Source organism: Panthera uncia, chromosome F2 (genome assembly GCF_023721935.1).
Source record: "Panthera uncia isolate 11264 chromosome F2, Puncia_PCG_1.0, whole genome shotgun sequence".
Lineage (NCBI taxonomy): Eukaryota > Metazoa > Chordata > Mammalia > Carnivora > Felidae > Panthera > Panthera uncia.
Window position 1 is genome coordinate 68,757,533 of NC_064812.1, and position 20,335 is coordinate 68,777,867.

Sequence of the window (20,335 nt, forward strand, 5' to 3'; positions counted from 1 at the left end):
TTTTCATTAGAATGTTTGTACATCTACATTTATTGTAATTTTTTGTATGCTTAGATTTACATCTGTAATTTTTCCATTTCCTTTCCATATGTTTCATGTCTTTTTTGCTTCTTTTTTCCTTCTTAGGACCTTCTTTAGTATTACATATTTTATTTGTTGATTTTTCTTATTGTATCATCTAAACTTCTTTATTGGCTTTATATTATATTTTAAAAGTAATTTTCTTTGTTATTAAAAAGGACTATACTATGCATCTTTATTTGCCATAGTCTAATTAATCTTCAGGTGAATATTGGCTTAATTCTGGTAAACTATAGAAACTTTGCTTCAATATTGTTCTATTTCCTTTTCCTGTTTTCTGCTATTGTTATATCTCACATGTATATATATTAGAAATCAAAAATACAGTGTGAATATTGTTTTGTAGAATCTGGTATCTTTTATTTTTATCATTTATTAAACAATTTTTTTAAAGGTTTATTTATTTTTGAGAGAGAGAGACAGAGTGTGAGGGGGAGGGGCACAGAGAGAGGGAGACACAGAATCTGAAGCAGGCTCCAGGCTCTGAGCCCTCAGCACTGAGCCTGGTGCAGGGCTCAAGTTCACACAAACCATGAGATCATGACCTGAACTGAAACTAAGAGCTGGATGCTTAACCGGCTGAGCCACTCAGGTGCTCCCATTCTGGCTGTTTGTTTTTTTAATGTTTCTTTGTTTTTAAGAGAGAGAGACAGACAGAGTGTGAATGGGGGAGGGGCAGTGAGAGAGGGAGACAGAATTTGAAGCAGGTTCAAGGCCCTGAATTGTCATCACAGAGCCCGATTCAGCGCTCAAACTCACGAACAGTGAGATCATGACCTGAGCCAAAGTCCGACACCTAAACGACTGAGCCACCCAGGCACCCCCATTCTGGCTGTTTTTATACTTATCCACATATTTACCATTTCTGGTGCTTGTCATTACTTCCTTTTAATTCAGTTTACTCTGGGGTTTTTTAGTTTCAGCCTGAAAAATTTTCTTTAGTGTTTCATGTAAAAAGCAAGTCTACTAGCACCAAATTTTGCCAGTCTTTGTCTAGGAATGTCTTTATTTTATGTTCACTTTTCACCCTCATTTTGTTGGAAATAGAATTTCTGGTTGACCTTTTTTACTTTTAGCACTTTTAAATGCATCATTTCGTTGTCTTCTAGCCTCCATCGTTTCTGATGAGAAGTCAGCTGTTGATTTTTTATTGTGATTTCTTTGTATGTGATGAGTTGCTTTTCTTTTACTGCTTTCCAGACTTTCATTTTCAACAGTTTGGCTATGATGCATCTAGGTGTGGATCTCCTCATGTTTATTTTTTCTACTTTGGGATTCATTCAGCTTCTTGGATCTGTAGATTTATTTTTTCATTAAAATTGAAAAGTTGTGGGTTATTATTTCTTCAAAAAAATTTTTTTGCCACTATCTCATCTATCCTTTTAGGATTCCAATTACATTTATGTTGTTATGTTGTCTCAAGATCTGAGGTATGCCCATTCTTTTCTTCAATTTTTCTCCCTCTGTTCATCAGATTGGATAATTTCTATTTCTTTTTCTTCAAGTTTAATGATTCTTTCTTCTACCACTGCAAATTTGTGATTGAACCCACTTAATGAAATTTTCATTTAAGCTATTGTAACTTTCATTTATTGAATATCCATTTGTTTCTTTTCATAATTTCTATTTCTTTATGAAGACTTCCTATTGTTGATTCATTGTCATATTTTCCTTTAATAATCTAAACACGATTTCCTTTAATTTTGAACATTTTTATAATTAGTGCTTTGAAATATCTATCTGCTAAATATAATGTCTGAGGCCACTCACAATTTCTATTGACTCCTCCCCGCACCGCCCCCCCCCAAACCTTGCAGTATGAGTCACACTTTCCTGTTTCTTTGCATGTCTTATTTTTTTGTTGTTGTTGAAAACTGGACATTTTAGATAACACGCCATAGCAACTCCAGATTCTGCTTTTTATTCCTGATAGGTTGTTAGTTTATTTTGTTTTATTTTAAAATAACTTGTCTGGGTTTAATCCTGTTGGTATGTAGTTTGGTATGTAACTGCTAAGGCTTTCTCTGCTTAGTTTAAAAAAAAGCCCTATTACATTTTCTTTTATCCTGGGATCCTAAAAGTCGCCATTACGTCTGCTTAGCCTAGTAGTTGATTGAAGATTCGTGAGAGGTTTGCTTAAACATCTAATGCTAGTAAATCTACTCTCTGCTGATGCATCTATGTGTGGGTTACAGAGTTTCACTCAAAATTTAGTTAATTTTCAAATAATCCCTGGCTTTTCCTTATTTCCATGCCCTTCAGGTCTTTCTTTCATATGTGTGCAATCACCCAGGCAGCCAGGGATGTTTGGAGAGCTTTGTGCCTGCTTGATTCTATCCTGCACATGTGGAGCCTCCCAGTTTTATATACAATAAAACAATCAAAGGGGTGATATCTCATCACTTTTGCCATATAATGTAATGTATCATGGGATGGACATCTCATCATCTCATCATATTCTTTCTGTTGGTTAGAAACAAGTCCCAGGTGCTATACACGCTCCAGGAGAGGCAATTATATAAGAGCATAAATACTAAAAGGGGAAAGTTATTGAGGGTCACCTTAGGATCCATCTATCATATAAAGAAAAATCATTCGGAACCTCAGAGATTACCTATTCTATGGTGAAAGGCCGGAAAGGTACAAATTAGGAGGATTTTCAGAGGATGACTGAATCTCTAAACTGTTTAAAAGAATCACCTTAAATTTTTCAATACACTAAGCTATTGACAATGAGATTTTAGAAATGTTGGATTTGATGGCATAGAGAAGGCTCACTGCACTGGGGGAAAGAGAAACTATAGAATGTTAAGATTGTTTTGTAAGTGGGAGGAAGCAATGCAATGATTTATTGAAGGAAAAATGAGACAAGATGAGAGCTGTGGCTTTTAGATTATCTCTCTATTTCTTAGGCGGAGACTGTTTTGATCAACTCTTTTAGAAAAATTAGCTCGTCAGTTTGTTGGTGAATATGGTTTTTTTCATATTTAATTAACTGGATTGAGTGAATTGAATTAACTGAATGTTTTAGAAACCATGTAGACAGAATTTTAATCTGGATGTTGATATGAACTGAAATAGGACAAATATGGATGTTGAAAGGGCACTGAAATGCTTTAGCACCAAGTGGTATTTTGAATTAGATTCATTACCACACAATTTATTACTTCTTAAGTTACTTATCTTGATAATCAGGGCATATTATTGTGTCTACAAAACCTGGATGCTTTAATTAGTGCCTGGCATGAACTTGTCTTATTTCAATTCTCCTTTAGGAAATTTATTTGCAATAAAAAGCTTTCCCTAGACAAGAAAAAATTCCATCTGATCACTAGATTAAAATGTGGGTTTTGGGGGTTAGTGATAAAATCTATGCTGAAATAAGATGAAATGAAAAAAGAGTCAGTTTTGGGCAGACAAATGTGTTTTTGTTTTCAAGAGTATCAATATCCTGAAATATAAGGAGTTCCAGCTAAAAAGTCTTAGTATTTCATGGATGTCCAAAACTTTGCAATGAATATGTTAAAGTCACAATCATAGTGGTTTAAACCATGACTCTATCTTGAAAGATGTAAATTCTATCTGATCATCAAAACAAGCATCAAGAACTTGACACTTGACGTCTTCATGACATACTTAAGTAGTAATCTGCAGCATTCTATTTATTTTATTTTTAAATTTAAAAGGGACACTAAATTTCTCGGTACTTCATTAAGGATACTAATGACAAAGAAGCTATCTGATCTACTGTTATGACTAGTCTGCCTTCACAAAGCCTCAGTTGGAGCAGGTTATATTGGAACAGACTCTGTTGTTTGCTGAAAATTGACTCAGAATTGCCATTCTCTTTTGACAGCTGTCCTCTTCTCAGCCTGAAGTCTATGTCCATTTCTCAAGATTAAGCCCAGGGCAGAAGCAAACATCCCTGCTGGATGAGCTTAACTTCTCTCCAGGTCATACCTCATGGGGTGTAGAGAGCTTCCTAGGTCCCAAATAGAAGTCTGTATCTTGCCTCTGGCGTCACAAGAAGAACATGGAGCCAGGTTGTGCATTAGCTATAAAGAGATCATCGCTAATACGTCTGCAACAGTTCGTAATGCAAATAAAGAATCCCGTCTGTGATGTACTATGAGAGAAGATACATTGGATGGTAATCTTCCAGTAACAAACAGAAGATCTGGGTGTGAATGAAAGGTAGATTCTCTGTGATTCTCAGGAGGCAGAACTAGTGCCAATAGATGGAAATTTCAAGGTGATGGATTTTGGATCTGCAGACAATCATTTTTAACACTTAGAACAGTCCAATAATGGATGTGGCAGCCTAGGGGGGTAATGAGCTGCACGTTCCTGAAGAGGCTGCATCACCGTTTGTCAGGAAAGCCACAGACCAGCACTGTCCAATGCAAATATAATGTGAGCTGCATATGTGATTTTAAATTGTCTAGTGGCCACATAAAAAAATAAATAAATAAATAAGAAGCAGGTTAAATTAATTTTAATAATATATTCCATTTAACCCAAAAATGCAAAGTATTTTTATTTCAACATATAATCAATACAGAAAAATTATCAATGGGATACTTTACATTTTTTATGCACCAAGTCTTCAAAATCCAGGGTATATATTATACTTACAGCACATCTCCGTTTTGACCTGACACATTGCATAGCACGGCTATAGGCCTTGAGGAAGACTGGCCTAGATTGCTACAAGGATCCCTTTCAATGAAAAATTCTGAGGATGCCTGGATGATTCAGTCAGTTGAGGGTCCAACTCTTGATTTTGGCTCGGGTCATGATCCCAGGGTCGTAGGATCGGGCCCCATGTGAGGCTCTGCACTGAGCATGGAGCTTGCTGGGGATTCTCTCGCTCTCCCTCTGCCCCTCTCCCCTGCTTGCATGCCCTCTCTCTCTCTAAAATAAAAAAAATAAAAAATAAAAAAGTAAAAATTCTGAGGTTTTAAGTCAGTAAACACTCAGAAGTTAAGATACTGTTCAGGCACTAAAAAACACTATGAAAAAGTGTTTAGGTAGGAGAAACTCTTCTGAAAATTACTTAAGCAAAAAAGAGAATGTATTGACTCATGTATTGAAAAGTCCATGAGCAGGGCTGGTTTGGGCATGACTCAATCGAAAACTACTACATCTGTCTGTGTTCCTCGGTGCCCGTATATCTTTCTTTTTTTTACAGCTCTGTTTTTCTCTCAGATAGGCCCTATCCACCCAATGGCTGCCTGCTTCTGCAAACCTAAGCCCTCCTAATTCAGCAGGCTTGGAAGGAAAAATTTATAAAAGTTGAGAATTGTACAGCTAAGTCTTAGGAATAAGCTTACAGAACTATCTGTGAACCAATCACCGGTCCGGAGGAAGGAATGTGCTGTTTGAAAATTTGGGGGACTCATGTTTTTACTCTGGAGCTGGAAGGTAGTGGAGTCAGTCCTGCCCTACCCACCTTCATCATGCAGAGGGAAAGAGTGGATGTGCGGCTATTTAACTACAAGGCAACTGAAGTGCCGTTATCAAAAGTTATGGATATGGAAGCTGGCAGACAAAGACAATAGATGTCTGCTCTTCTCACTGTAGTGTGTGTTGTTATCCTCTGCTCCCTACTCCCTGACTACCTGTGAGTTACCCTGAAACCTCAATGGGCCGTTCTTCTGCACACTGACTTCCGTGATTCTTGGCTTGAGAGATTTCTCTGGCCCCAAGCCTGCTCAGACTCTGGGCAGGGCATCCTGGAATGCCAGGGATTTAATATTCCTAGGGAAGCATTCAACTTGAGAGGATGGGGACACACACACACACACACACACACACACACACACAACTGAGGAGGGGGATCCCCAGGACCTTAAGCCCTGAGCTCATAGTAATAACTTGTTCAACAACCCACTCTTTTCTCATTCTTTTCTCACTGTGTTTTCTTGGGATCACTTCCTACATCAACTATCTGCACTTAAGTCCTTGTTTCAGCATCTGGTTCAAGGAAACTAGAATGCCACCCACCTATGAATTTCAAAGAGGAATTGAAATGTCTGTTATATTTAAATGGAAGCCAACTCTAAAGTCAATCTCTATTAGATCAAACTACAGAGCCTTTTAACCATGGATCTCATGGAGCCAGAGTACCTGGTTTCAAATCTCAGTTTTTTTTTTTTCTTTAACGTTTATTTATTTTGAGAGACAGAGAGAGACAGACAGACAGTGAGCAGGGGAGGGGCAGAGAGAGAAGGAGACACAGAATCTGAAGTGGGGCTCCAGGCTTCAAGCTGTCAGCACAGAGCCCAATGTGGGGCTCCAACTCACAAACCATGAGATCGTGACCTGAGCCAAAGTCGCATGCTTAACCGACGGAGCCAACCAGGTGGCCCTCAAATCTCAGTTCTACCATATGTTAAAACTGAGTGACCTTGTACAGTGTTAACATTTTCTTCCTTAATTTTTTCCTTATTTGAAATTTTTCCTTATTTGAAAATATTAATATATTTTATATATATATTATGAAAATTATATATATAATACATATTATATATATGAAAAATATATTATATATATTTATATATTACATAAATTTATATATTTTTCCTTATTTAAAAAAATGGAGATAATAATGGAATTGCTAAGATTAAATGACTTAATATTTATAAAATATGTAAAACACAGCCTGCACATAATAGTTATTAGATAATTATTCTTTTCTATTTTCCTCTATATTATTCTAATCACTAACAATCATCAGCGTAAGCCTGTGTCAACATGTCTTGTACCTGTTATAGTGAGATAGAGAATCTATCTAGTGTAGTGCTAGGCCAAAGGTAAATCATCAATTAATATTTGTTGTTGATAATTACTCTGGCAATAAGACAAACCATGAAGATACAAGTCAATTGCAAAATAGTACCGAATAGTTTAGTTTAGAAATAAATATTTTGGTCTGACTTGGTCATCTTAGTCCATTCAGGTTGCTATAATAAAATACCACAGATGGGATAGCTAATAAACAACAAAAATTTGATTTCTTATAGTTCTGGGGGTTGGAAAGTCCAAGATCAAGGTACCAACATGGCTGGGTGAGGGCCCTCTTCCTGGTTTATTGTGAACACCTATGTCCTCACATGGTGGATGGGGCTAAGACTCTTTCTGAAACCTCTTTTATAACATACTAATCCCATTTATGAGGGCTCCACTCACATGGCTTAAGCACCTCCCAAAGACCCCACCTCCTAATACCATCATCTTTGTGGGTTAGAATTTCAACATAAAAATTTGGGGAGACACAAACATTCAGACCATAGCATTAGTGAAATTTTAATTGTATTTCCAAGTGTCTTCTAAAAAATGGTAAGACATATTATTAGTTGAATGTAAGCCTTAATCTTGTAGAAATAAATCCTGTGCTGAAATGAAATATAAAATACTGACTTTAATATGAGAGATCAAAATATTTCACTTAATGGCAATTAAATATATAGTTATACACTGACAATTTAATTGACTTTTTGTCATAGGAAAGTTGTTGAATTTTTTTTTATTAACTCCTTTCTTACAGTGTATCTCCTATATAAATATAAACTCTGACTCAATGGTCAGGAAAGAAAATTGAAACTGAATATAACACATCTACTCCAGGCAAGAAAGAGTCAAATGAGAATACACTTCTGAAGTAGATCAGGTGAATTTTGCTTAAGCAGGGTCTCACCATCAGTCTAAAGGTTATAGAAGTCAAAGGAAGTATTGAGAGGTTGAGAAGGGGTTCTAGGTTAAGAGACTGAACTCTTTTTATAAATTGAATCTTCACTGACCTTCCTCTTTGTTTTTCATGCATTCCCAGAATGCAGCACAGTTTCAATGTTCACATGTAGGCATAAAAGGTCTTCAAAGCCCCACCTTGAAAGAATTACCTAGTAGTTTAAGTTTTGTTCTGATGATTTACTCCATTAACAAGCATAATTGGATAATAATAATGGTTGGAATAGAATGTGTTTCTGCTGTCCAGTACATGAACACAAAAATCTCACAATTTGAACGTTTGGATGGATTTACACAAAATTGTGAAATAATGAACAAAATTTTCAAGTTGATACTTTAAAACTCTAATATCTTTCCAAAGAATACACTAAAAGATATATTTAGGTCTATATTACCTTTGGTTTTATGTATTAATGAAGTATCTTCAATAAGCACAGCAGTTTTGGGATACATAAGAACCAAATTTGGTGCCTCCTCCCCAATCACTGACCACAGGATCTTGGACAAGATATCATTTTTATGTCACGGTTTCTTCATATATAATTAGAAATAATAAAGCCTACCTTTCATTATTTTTGAGAATATTACACAAGATAACACTTCAAAGGAAGATGCCAGGCACGTAATATAGACCTAGTAATGATACCTGTGATTCTGTTTCTTATTAACAGTGACTTTAAAATCCTTTATACCCAAGCACTGTAGCACAGTTTTCTATTTGTTTGGATTAGTTTAGCTTATTAATTAAAAGCTGTTATGTATCCTAAAGATTTTAATTGTTCGTGTTTCATTGTCCATAGGACTTCCTGATTATCTTTGCCACTAAGTAATAATTATGCACTGCAAATATTTGCTCGAATTTTATACGAATCACTTTTAAATGAAAGAGCTATTTACATTGATCCATTTAAATACAGAGCACTATTTCCCCATAGCTTTTTTTGCTATCAATTTTACTTTTAGCAAAGTGTGAATGGCTGATACTGCACTAATTGCTTCAAACCATTATGAAATCACAATTTTGAACCATTAGCATGGCAGGATTTTTCAATCTGAGAAGGCGTACCTGCTACTTCTAGATGATGCTTCTTTTAGGCTGACTGTGTTTGTTTCATGATATATCTGGAAAATTCCTCTAATTATTATTAAAAAAATTTTTTTAATGTTTATTTTTTTTTGAGAGAAGGAGAAAACAAAACTGAGTGAGGAGGGGCAGAGAGAGAAGGAGACACAGAATCCCAGGCAGGATCCAGGCTCTGAGCTGTCAGCACAGAGCCTGATGCAGGGCTTGAACTCACAGGCTGTGAGATCATTACCTGAGTTGAAGCTGGTTGCTTAACCAACTCAGCCACCCAGGTGCCCCTATTCTTCTAATTATTAAAACTATTTTAAACAGTAATCTGTGTTTGATTGCTATTGTTTTACATGTTGAGAAAAGATAAAAGCTACCATTGGAACAAGACTCCCAGACTCATCTCAATAACTAGCAACATTATCTACATATTACTCAAATCTAAACTCTAAGCTCCATCCTTATTTCTTCCTTTTCTTCACAGGCCACTTGCTCTTGTCCTGTAAGAGCTCCTGCATAGGCATTTCTACTTCCATGGACACTATTCAGGTCCAAGTCACCATCTTCTCTCAGGTGGTCTATTGGAATAGCCAACAAATTGGTTTATTTTCTTCCATTTTTATTCTCCAATCCATTCTCCAAACAGCTCTGGAGTTGCTTTCTTAAATGTAGATCCTATCACTCTCCTGGTTGAAACACAGTAGTATCTTGCCAGTGTCTTATCATCCAACTAGAATCCTGTACCATGCCTTCTCCAACCCCTGCCTACTTCTCTCATTTCATTTTTCACCACTCACTCCCTTGCTCTCTAGACTCCGGCCATGTGCATCTTTCTGTTTCTTGTGGAATATTTCTAGCCCTACTCTAATTGAGTTCATTTGTAACTCAGCTCAAATGCCGTTTCCTAAGAGACATCTTCTCTGGCTACTCTGTTAAATATTGACTAAACCAATTTGATCATTTATAATCATTAAGTCCTTTTTGGGTAGATACTCAGAGGAAGTCAAAGCCCAAAGTTTTTCCCTCTTACAACCTTGCTACCAGAAAGCAAGCAAGTTTCAGTATAAACTCTTACACACACACACACACACACACACACACACACACACGGGCGCGCCACAATATTTATTAGCAAATAACACAAAATCAGTCACAAAACCTGTCCTGCAAGTTCATTGAAGTCTCAGCTGGCTATCCCTTAGGGCATCTGAAAAGTTGACACTTTGCTTGCCTGCCCAATCTTCCCTGGTAGACTGAATATTACCACAGGGAGGACCATGTCAAATTCCACTTTGGTTTATTTCCAGCCTCTCATCAGCAAAGTTCCTAGCACAGTGCTTTGTATCGAAGCAGGGTTTACTGAGTATGTTTTTCTGAATGAATCATATACTGCTTGTTTTCTTTTAGAAAGAATACAAAAAATGACAAATGATGTTCTTTATGGAACTTGTACAAACTTTGGTCTTCTAAAAGTAGGGTGTGAATGTTTTTGAATTCATTCTTATTATTATGTAAGCTACTTTTTCTTTTACATAATAATTAATCCTACCTGGGGCTAAAGATGAAATGTCTGCCAACATCTGAATGACATTAAATTACCCTAAGTAAAGCATCAATAAAATTAGCTTTCTTGCTTTTAATATCGCCATAAGCCCAAGTCACAATGTTTGTTTCCATTAATTATTAAACATATCTCAGATTTTGTATGTAATGGTTTTGGTGCGAGATATGATTTCGAATTAAGCTTTCCATTTCTCTGATGAAATTGTATTTAATATACCAAACGTCATAACTCACTTTTGCATTTAATAATCAATGTTTAACAGATTATTTGAAACCAGCAGGGCAGTAATAATTTATGAAAACGTGCAGACATGTCTGAGATAATCATGAGTATCTGGGCCTTGTGAGACTTGATTTTGTTGTTTGGAAATGGTATGGAATTTGTGGTTTGAGACATAAATGTCTGTGATAACTGGTTAACATACAAAATAAAATCCAGTCATACACATACTATTAAGGAGAATGCTATGGTATAAGAAGAATATGAACTTTAAATGCTTACATATTTTAAGTTGTTAAAACCCACAGATGCTATGTACAAGTGACAGATAATAGTATTACATTTATGTAAGACCAAATATCTATACAAACTGAGAACTGCTATCTCTAATCTGGATGTTTCCAAAACATGGATATATATAGAGAGACAAAATATATGGTAGATTGCCTAAATTCCACTTAGAGTTCATCAGTGAGCAGGTGAGGGCTTTATACATTTAAATTGTATTTCTGAAATTTTTGCTAAATGCCATACATGTGTTATAACAGATAAAAGTAAATATATGATAGAACATTATTTAACCGTAAAAAGGAATACAGTTCTGCTACATGCTACATGCTACATGAGCGAATCTTGAAAACATGCTAAGTGAAAGAAGCCAGACACACAAAGAAACACATATATGATTTCATTTATATGGAATGACCATAACAGGCAAATCTATAAAGACAGAACGTAGATTAGCTATTGCTTAGGTTTGGGGAGAAGGAAAGGATAGGTGGTGGCAGCTAAAGAACCAAGGTTTCTTTCCAAGGTGATGAATATGTTCTGAAATTGACTTTGGTGATGATGGTTGCCATATCTGTGACTATATTGAAAACCACTGAACTGTGGACTTCAAATGGATGGATTGTATGAGATGTGAATTATATTTCAGTAAAGCCTTTAAAAAATGTACGCACATTTCAAAGACAGAGAGTACACTGTGAAGACATGAATACCAAGAAAGACATTACTTAAAATTATAGTTCACCAGACAAGCACTTTCATACCCAAGCAATTTTACTGACCAGGTATACTCTGGTTCCCGCACACAAATATCTCCGCCAAAAGCTTTTTAGTATTCTTGACATGGCGATTCTTCCCCCACAACCACAAACCCTTCTCAATACTTTGATGGTACAATAAAGGATTCCTTTATGGAACTTTGGATGAATTGTTGACTCAGCTTTTTGAGGATGGAATTAAATACAGAGACCAAAGGTGGTGTATAGGGAAATACTAATACTTCTAGATAGCACTTAGAGATTGCTCAAATTTTGGCACAGACAGAAACCATCTAATTCATATAAAAGTGGATTCCTGGGAAAGAATGATTCTGGGAAGAATTTAGGGCAGGAGAGATTGACTATGATTCCTTTCCTCTTGCTACTATCTAGAAAGCCCCAGCAAGCAAGCAACCAAAAAAGGAGTCGGATATACTTAGCACTTTTAAGTGTTGAAATCTTCCATTTTTTTAAACAACAAAAAGATGGTTAAGAGATGTTTTCAAGGGTGAAAGAAACATCTTGAACTATTCATCCTATAATCTTTTAACTATTGAATAATTATTAATTGGTCTCTTTTACTTTCAAATACTGGAACTGTCAGTAAACCCCATCAACACAGAAGGAGATTCACAGGCTTAGAGATCTGAGAGTTTACCACTGACCTTCACCCAAAAAGGGCTGTAAGGAATCAGAGGTGTTCTTTCCAATGTCATAGGAAGTACAGCAAAGTAGTTAAGACCATGAACTCTGGATTCCATCTGCCTGGGTTTTAGGTCAGCTTTGCTCATTTTAAGCTGTATGACCTTGAGAAAACAACTTCATTTCTCTGTATGTCTCAGTTTTCACCTTTGTAAAATTAATAAAATAATACCTTCTTCTTGGGTCGTTTTAAAGATTAAGTGAGCTCCTATTTGCAAAGCTCTCAGAGGAGCTTGTTAACTAAATGTTAACTAAATGTGCAAATGTTAACACAGGAATAAAACAACAACAACAACAAAATCCTCTTTTAACTATATTTACATTTTTGGAAGAATATCATTGATAGCAATTGGAACTTATTTCAAGGTTTACCTTTTGACTTGCATTCTTACACTGTGTGAGCACATGTTACTGAATTAGCAATAGTATTATCTGTTCTTGTCACTGGGCCATTTATTTTAAGTAGATGAAGCAGATAATCTATACAGTCTTTCGAGGATAAAGATTCTACAGGATACCTTGTGGTCTAATGTTACTTTTCACCCTACTGAGTTTTAATTTATCTTTAGGCTGAATGTGTCTGATATGAAGGGCATGGAGCAGTGATGAATGCTGATGTGACTGGATGGATGCAATGAGAACACCATGGGGATGAAGGAAAAGCCATTCTCAGAGTGCTCTGGTCCCCAGCTCCCCCCATGGTGACAGCCTCCAAAGACGTTAAAGAATGAGACTCATCACCTATCAGATATGAAAAAGAGTATCTTGACAGCAAGGATTCAAGACAATATGTATGTAAAATTACCACCGAAGAGAGATAGATAAGGCAAGTTTTAAAGATGTCTTCCAGGTTTAGAGATTTAGAATTTGTCTATTAGTTATAAAAATGAGCTCCTTAAAAAAAGTGTGTGTGTGTGTGTGTGTGTGTGTGTGTGTGTATGTATGTATGTTGTTTAATAGTTAACATGAGTATATGGATCTGTTTACCAGCAAATAACTAATGCTTAAAATTGAAAACGAGCCTTAAATTGCATATTCATGATTATTGACCTCAGAACTGAGCAGTCTGCTAAAATGGAATAACATGTAATAACTCTAGATTTAAGAGTGCCTCCAGGCACACCTGGGTGGCTCAGTCAGTTAAGCATCTTGATTTCAGTTCAGGCCATGATCAGGTTTGTGAGTTCAAGCCCCACATCAGTCTCTGTGCTAACAGCTGGAGCCTGCTTGGGATTCTCTCTCCTTCTCTCTCTGCCCCTCTCCTGTTCTCACTTGCTCTCCTATGTTGTCTCTCTAAATAAACATTTTTAAAAAAGAGTGCCTCCAAATGATCAAGTAAATGTTGTGGGATTTAGGAATATGTAATCATCTAAGAAAACAACCATAACATCTCTTCCAGTGTTCTATACAAATCATGTGATGATTAAACACTATTTTAAAAATGCTTACAGTATTTAAAAACATTTTAGGAGAGAACACACATAATTCCACATTTGTTTTTTGCATCTTACTTCTTTTCCTTGACTGCTTATTTAAATCATAAATTCCTTTCCATGTTTTATATACCAAAGTTTATACAGAATTATCACAGTTACTGCTATCTAAAAATCATGCTGATGTACTGTAAATTGTTATACTGTCTTCAACAAGGTTGTTTAGACATACTCAGGTTTGCTATTATAAATAACAGTGAAAAGAACATCATGCAGGTAGCTGTTTGTCGCTGTTCAATTATCTTAGGAGAAACTCCACCGAGTTGGCTTACCGGGCCAAAAAGTATAGACATTTTAATGAGCATTGCAGGAAAGAATGCCTTTACCAACAAGTAAGTAACACTTTACTTTGATGCTATGTGTTCCCGTTTTTAAAAGTTGTTAAATTAGCGCAAACTCAATTTGCACAGATCAAGTTACTACTGAAACAATCCTATTTTACACCTTTGTTTACAATTATGTGATTACATTTGTTTATATTCTTCATTGATTTAATGATTAAATTTCGTTGTTTTTATTATTCATTTAAATGACTTCATCATGTGTTGTTGATAATGACCCTTTGCCTATCATACAAATGAATTTTAATTACTTGTTTCATTTAGTTTTGTAAGATTTCATGTTCAGAGTTTGGTAATTAAATGAGTAAAACATAACACTGTAGAATGAGATTAAATGGTTATAGAGATTCTTTCAACCAGAAATATTTTATCCACATTCTCTAGTGGAAAAAGAAAATGCTGTATTTGGGATTGTAGTATTTAATTTGATATATATATTTCTTCTTTAAATCTGTGGTGTTAAATTTCCAGAATGGAAGTCTGTTCTGAAAATACATATAGTACCTAGAATTCAACTGGACATAATTTTACATTTTTGCCAGAAACTATTTTGATGTTCTCTTCAATGGGAGCAAAGCAACTAAACCCGGCTGAACTAGTGAAGTCCCTCTCAAAATAAAGAACACGTGGATGTGGAAGAACAAATTCAAAAGGAGAGTTATGGTCTCGGAGGGGAATGACTTTCCTTTTCCCGGCATCTGGGTACACTCACAAATCCAAACAAATAGCATCCGAATCGGAAAGAATTTGGAAGTGTGTTCTTCAGATATGTTTTCTTTAGCAAGTGGTATGAAACAAAATCAAGCCATAGCGTCATTAAATCACTTCCAGTGTTTAAAAATTATGCACTTTGTGTTTTGTAAAACTAAAATCCAGAAAATTTATACAATTTACTCAACAGCTCTGAATGAGTGGCTGTTCTGAGTCAGGCACAGTCCTAGGCATTAGAGATGTGGGGGTAGATACAAAGTTACAGTAATATATAACTACAGTAGTATATAACTATAGCAATTGTAAAATTTTTCATGAAAATATGAAGTTTGTTCAGTCATCCAAATGCTCTTGGGAGGCATAGGTAGGAAAGAACTTGAGTAAGCCAGAATGAGGAAAATAAACACATATTAAACATTCAGTCCTCTGTGTAAAAATTTATGATTCAGTGTCCTATGAAGATCACAGAAATGACATTTTTCCTGCAGGGAATGGATGTCAGGTGTGGGATTAAAGAACTGAGAGTTCAACAGTTATAGCACACCAGGGTGGAGCCCATGGTCTTTGAAGAAGGAATGGCCCAGATAGGAGAGGGACAGGCTGAAACAATTACAGTAAAAACATCAGTAACAGCAATACAAAGCTAACATTTACTGGGTGCTTCCGTGTCATGCACTGTGCATAACATTTTGTGGACAACCCCTCACTTCGCAAATGAAGCTCACTCTGGCTCCTGAATTTTGTTAGTGCATTCATTCATTCCTGCACTTTTTGGTCAGTGGATTCTTCCTTTTGTGTTTACTCACTTCAGGCTTTGGAATCTCCTGTTTGTCGGTCATTTATTCATTCACCAAATATTTATGTGCTATCACTCAGCTATCACTGTGACTGCAGAAATGAACAAGTGAAGAAAGGGCACAACTCCAGCCTTTACGGGGCTTTCCGTAGATAGACCAGAGATTCAATGATTATAAAACTGTGCTGTCATAGCAAGCCATCTAGTACAGCCCAGGGAAGGTGAGTGAGCAGGGCAGGTCTAGGAAATGTTCTCAGTGACACATGTACACAGTTATATAGTATAACACTGTGCATAACAGTTATATAATATGTAATCATGATACAAAATTGCTATACTATGGATTATATATTATGTTAGCTGCATTAGCTCTATATTCTATACATCCAACATCATTATATTGGATGAGGTAAATAGTTCAGATGTTCATTAATAGGGAAGCATTAAATAAACAATGAATCACTGATGTGTTGATATGGAAATAGTTCCAAAATATATAAGTTGAAAAAAGGAAGACCTCAGAGGAGTGGATGTCATATGCTGTCTTTTGTGGGGGGGCAAATAAAAATAAAAAGTCATAGTTTCTTGAATTTCATATAGACACTTTGGCATAGCACTAAAAATTAAAACAAAACTGGCTGCCTATTGGGGAGCAGAGATGGGGAAACCAGGCAGAGGGCGCACAAGGGTGGGAGGGCATATTGTCACTGTACACATTTTTATGAGTTTGGACTAAGTGAATGTATTATCTATTTAAAAAATTAACATATCCTGAACCTTTGGCGGGGGAAGGTATCTACTAGTGGACTGTGGACAGGTGGCTGGAGAGCTGAGAATGGGGTAAGAGGGAGCGGGGTGGGGTGGAGGGCCATTCCAAGCACAGTATTGCACATGGGAGGCATGCTGTGCTTGCGAACCTGTTATGTTTTGTGAAGATGACAGGTGGGCTCCTCAAGGGGAGTGTTGGGAGATGGGGGTCTTGGGAATCAGACAGAGCACAGGTCATGAGGTCCTCATGTGACAGGATATGAATTCAGATTTCATCTCGGAGGTGGGAATCTTTGGCTGGTGATCAGAAGGGAAATGAGTGACCAGAACAGCACTTTGTAATCATCTTCCTGGGAGCAAGTACACGTGTGATGGTGGGTGAGGCACAACCGGGGCCGGGAAGACTCTCTGGGAGGCTATTGGCCATCCTTCTGGTAGAAATGATGAGCATATGGACCAAGGACATGGGCAGTGGTCACAGACAAGGGGGACTAACATCACCCACACCTTGCTCCTGGCTACAGCCCTTGACTTTTCATCTCCTCCATGGATTAGACTTTGCTCCTCTCCTCATACTATTCACAGTCGTTCTTTAGATTCCACCCTGAAGTATAACTTGGTGTTGCTGGCCATTTGCAGGACCCCTGCTAAATAGGCTTCAGTGAGATTAGGGTGGCAGGCATCTCTCTCTGCCTTCCATTCTCCCTGTCCCCCTCAACCTGGGTGACAGTGAGGGACCCCAAGACACGTTGCTGCTATGCAGACACAGTGGCACTGGCAAGGCCAGGGACCAGAGCTCCCGTGCTGGGGCCCGTGGAGCTAGACACGTCATCCCAGAGGGGGTAGCAGGCCACTGCCTTCTTTCTGAATCCTGCTATTTTTTGTGTTTCTGTCAAGCTTGTACATAGCTCCTGCAGATATTTGACTGGCATTTCATTTTTTCCAGTTCCAAGCTCTACTCTTACGTGGGACAACAGTACAGGCAGTATTCATGAGCAGAGCAGAGCTGTATCCATGAGTAAACCGTTCAAATATTTCCCTTTCACTTGCCAGAGAGCTGCTGATTTCACACCCCAACACACCCCCTCCATTATTCTGCCCACCTCTGTTGGCCTCTCCCTGCATCCTTCTAGATCCTTCTGTGCCTCTAGCAATTACAGGGGTACCCCCTGGCACAGCAGGGCCTCCAGGACATTGTCCCATCTCAAAGCCCTTTGTCTAATTTGCCAAGTTGTCGCCCATGCAGCACAGGCTGTTAAATATTGTGGCCATCATCCCCTTTTTTTCAGGAATAAGGTTGACATCTCAGCACATGCTAGGCGACTACTACAGAAAGTATTCCTATATCATCACATTAAAAAATTGTAATTCTAATAGTTATAAACATATTTATATGAAATACGTGGCAAGTATAAAAAACCCATATAACCACACAATAATACATAATTTGACAGTTGGGAAACAATTTCAGGGTGTATTCCATTTTAATATAAAAAGATACAATACTGGAACTCTTGTCTCATGGGTGTATTACACAAGAAAAGTCAGAGATCAGCAACTAATCCTTTTATTGCTGGAATGCTGAATAGAAGAGTCAGGACTATACATGCAGGTGGACGGCTTTGAATGTTCACTCGACAAATATGTCAAAGAATTAGTTTATAACTGACAAGTCCTTTTAGGTGGCAACATACATTTTGTTGAGTATTTCTCCTTAGTGTATGTTTTTATGTGTCAGTTCAGCCCCTTACCAAATAAATACTTTCACCTTGCTATTCATTTGAATTGGAGTAACCATGGAGAAATGACTTTTTGATTCCACAGTATTATGCTGTATTATAAAAATGTGAACATCATGCTATCATTCCACAAAATGGTTTAGCAATTTACTCTGAATAATTTTTTAAAAGGAAGGTGATCTGTCCAGAGATGAAAGATTCTAGAAAAATGTTTCAAAATTAAAAAAAAAAAGAATAAGAACCTTTAGAATCTAGCATATAATAATAGAGTACTCTTTTACCTTAACATACACTGAAAAATTTTAAGAGAAAATGTGCCTCTCTATTTTTCTTAAAAAAAACAACAACAAAGATTTAAACATATATTTTGGCACAGTTTCATATGTAACTGCTAGGAGAGTAAAGAAAGATCAGAAAATAGGAAACAACTGATAAACATCTATTGACAAATGGCAATATCTAGAAACCAAGAATAATCAGAATCTCTGGTACATCTCTGAGAGAAAATTCCTTAGTGTTGTGGCATAACCTCTTTCTTCTTTTTTTAAATTCAGTGCAGAATTTGCTTTCGTTGGACTAGAACACTAAACAATCTGATTTTTTATTCTAACCTTTAGTCTTTCTAGAAAATTATATTTCAAGTGTGCTCCAAAACACTATTTTAAAACTTGACATATGTGGGTTAAAGAACAACAATTCATAGATTATACAAGTGAGGTAAGACCACTATGTTGGTGGTCCCAAATCAGCCATGGCTCCTGGTATGCTCACTTTTTTATAGCTGCCCTCCTACATTTGGCTTGGGCTTGGTCATATGACTTGCTGTAATCAATGGAATAATAGTACAAGTTATTCAGGTAGAGGCTGGAAAAATGATTACATGCTGGGCTTCCCCTGGAACCTAGCTACCTTGCTATAGGAAAACCTGTTAAGTTTCTGCAAGAAGACAAGCCATATGGAGGAGAATGTGGTCCAACAGCAGCACCAGACATGTGAATGAGGTCCTGTTGGGTATTCTAGCCCCAGCAGAAGCCCTTGTTGAACGGTGCATATGAGTGATCCTGGCCAATACCATGCAGAGCAGAAGAACTACACAGCTGAACCCTGCCCAAATTTCTGACCCACAAAACTCTAAGCAATAAATTTATATTGCTCTAAGTAATTCCATGTTGGAGTGGTTTGTTACATGGCAGTAGATAACAGATATACTAAATGATAACAAGGATTTCTCAACCTGTTTCTAGAAATAATTCCAAGGTACATTCTTCACCGACATACATCTCTTATACTTCTGTTGTCTATTCATTTACTGTTGAGCCTGTATCTTTTGTTCCTATTCTAACTCAACCAGTTGGATAGAAGGATCGAGTTGGATAGTTGGCTTATATGAAAAGTGTGACTTAAACTGACTTTATTGTATGCTGACTCAAACAACATGCCATGTCCTTGTTGGATCTCAGAGGAACAGCATTGTTGATAATACCTTAAGTTACTTCCCCTCTACACTGTAATCAAATTGTGTGTGGGACAATCCGATAGAAAAAAATTAACTTTAAGAGATTCCCAGGACATAAACTTCCTGTGGTCCAATCAAGCCATTTCTTCTCTCTGCTCCTCTATATGGAATTACATCTTGACACCACACTTTAAGCACTAAAATGTGGAAGACTCTTTGGAGGGATTTGTTTTCTTAAGGAATAATAATTATTATTATTTTTAACGTTTATTTTTGAGACACAGCATGAGCAGGTGGGGGATGGGGGGTGACAGGGAGTGGTAGAGAGAGAGAGAGAGAAAGGGAGCAACAGAATCCAAAGCAGTCTCCAGGCTCCGAGCTGTCAGCACAGAGCCCAATGCAGGACTTGAACCCACGGACCACGAGATCATGACCTGAGCCGAAGTCAGAAGCCCAACCGACTGAGCCACCTAGGCGCCCCCAGGATTAATTATTTGAAATATGAAGCTTACTAGATTGATCAAGCCATTGGGTGTGTTTGCATCCTCCTTTCTCTGGAACTGATGCACATTAGTTAAAGAATGCTTTAGAAGTAGAA

At 37.0% G+C, this 20,335-nt stretch overlaps 1 protein-coding gene across 1 annotated transcript in view; it reads right to left on the reverse strand.

Moving 5' to 3' along the window:
• NKAIN3 (sodium/potassium transporting ATPase interacting 3) overlaps window positions 1-20,335 on the reverse strand; it is a 286,290-nt gene that overhangs the window by 124,055 nt on the left and 141,900 nt on the right. The gene's annotated exons all lie outside the window — the stretch shown is intronic.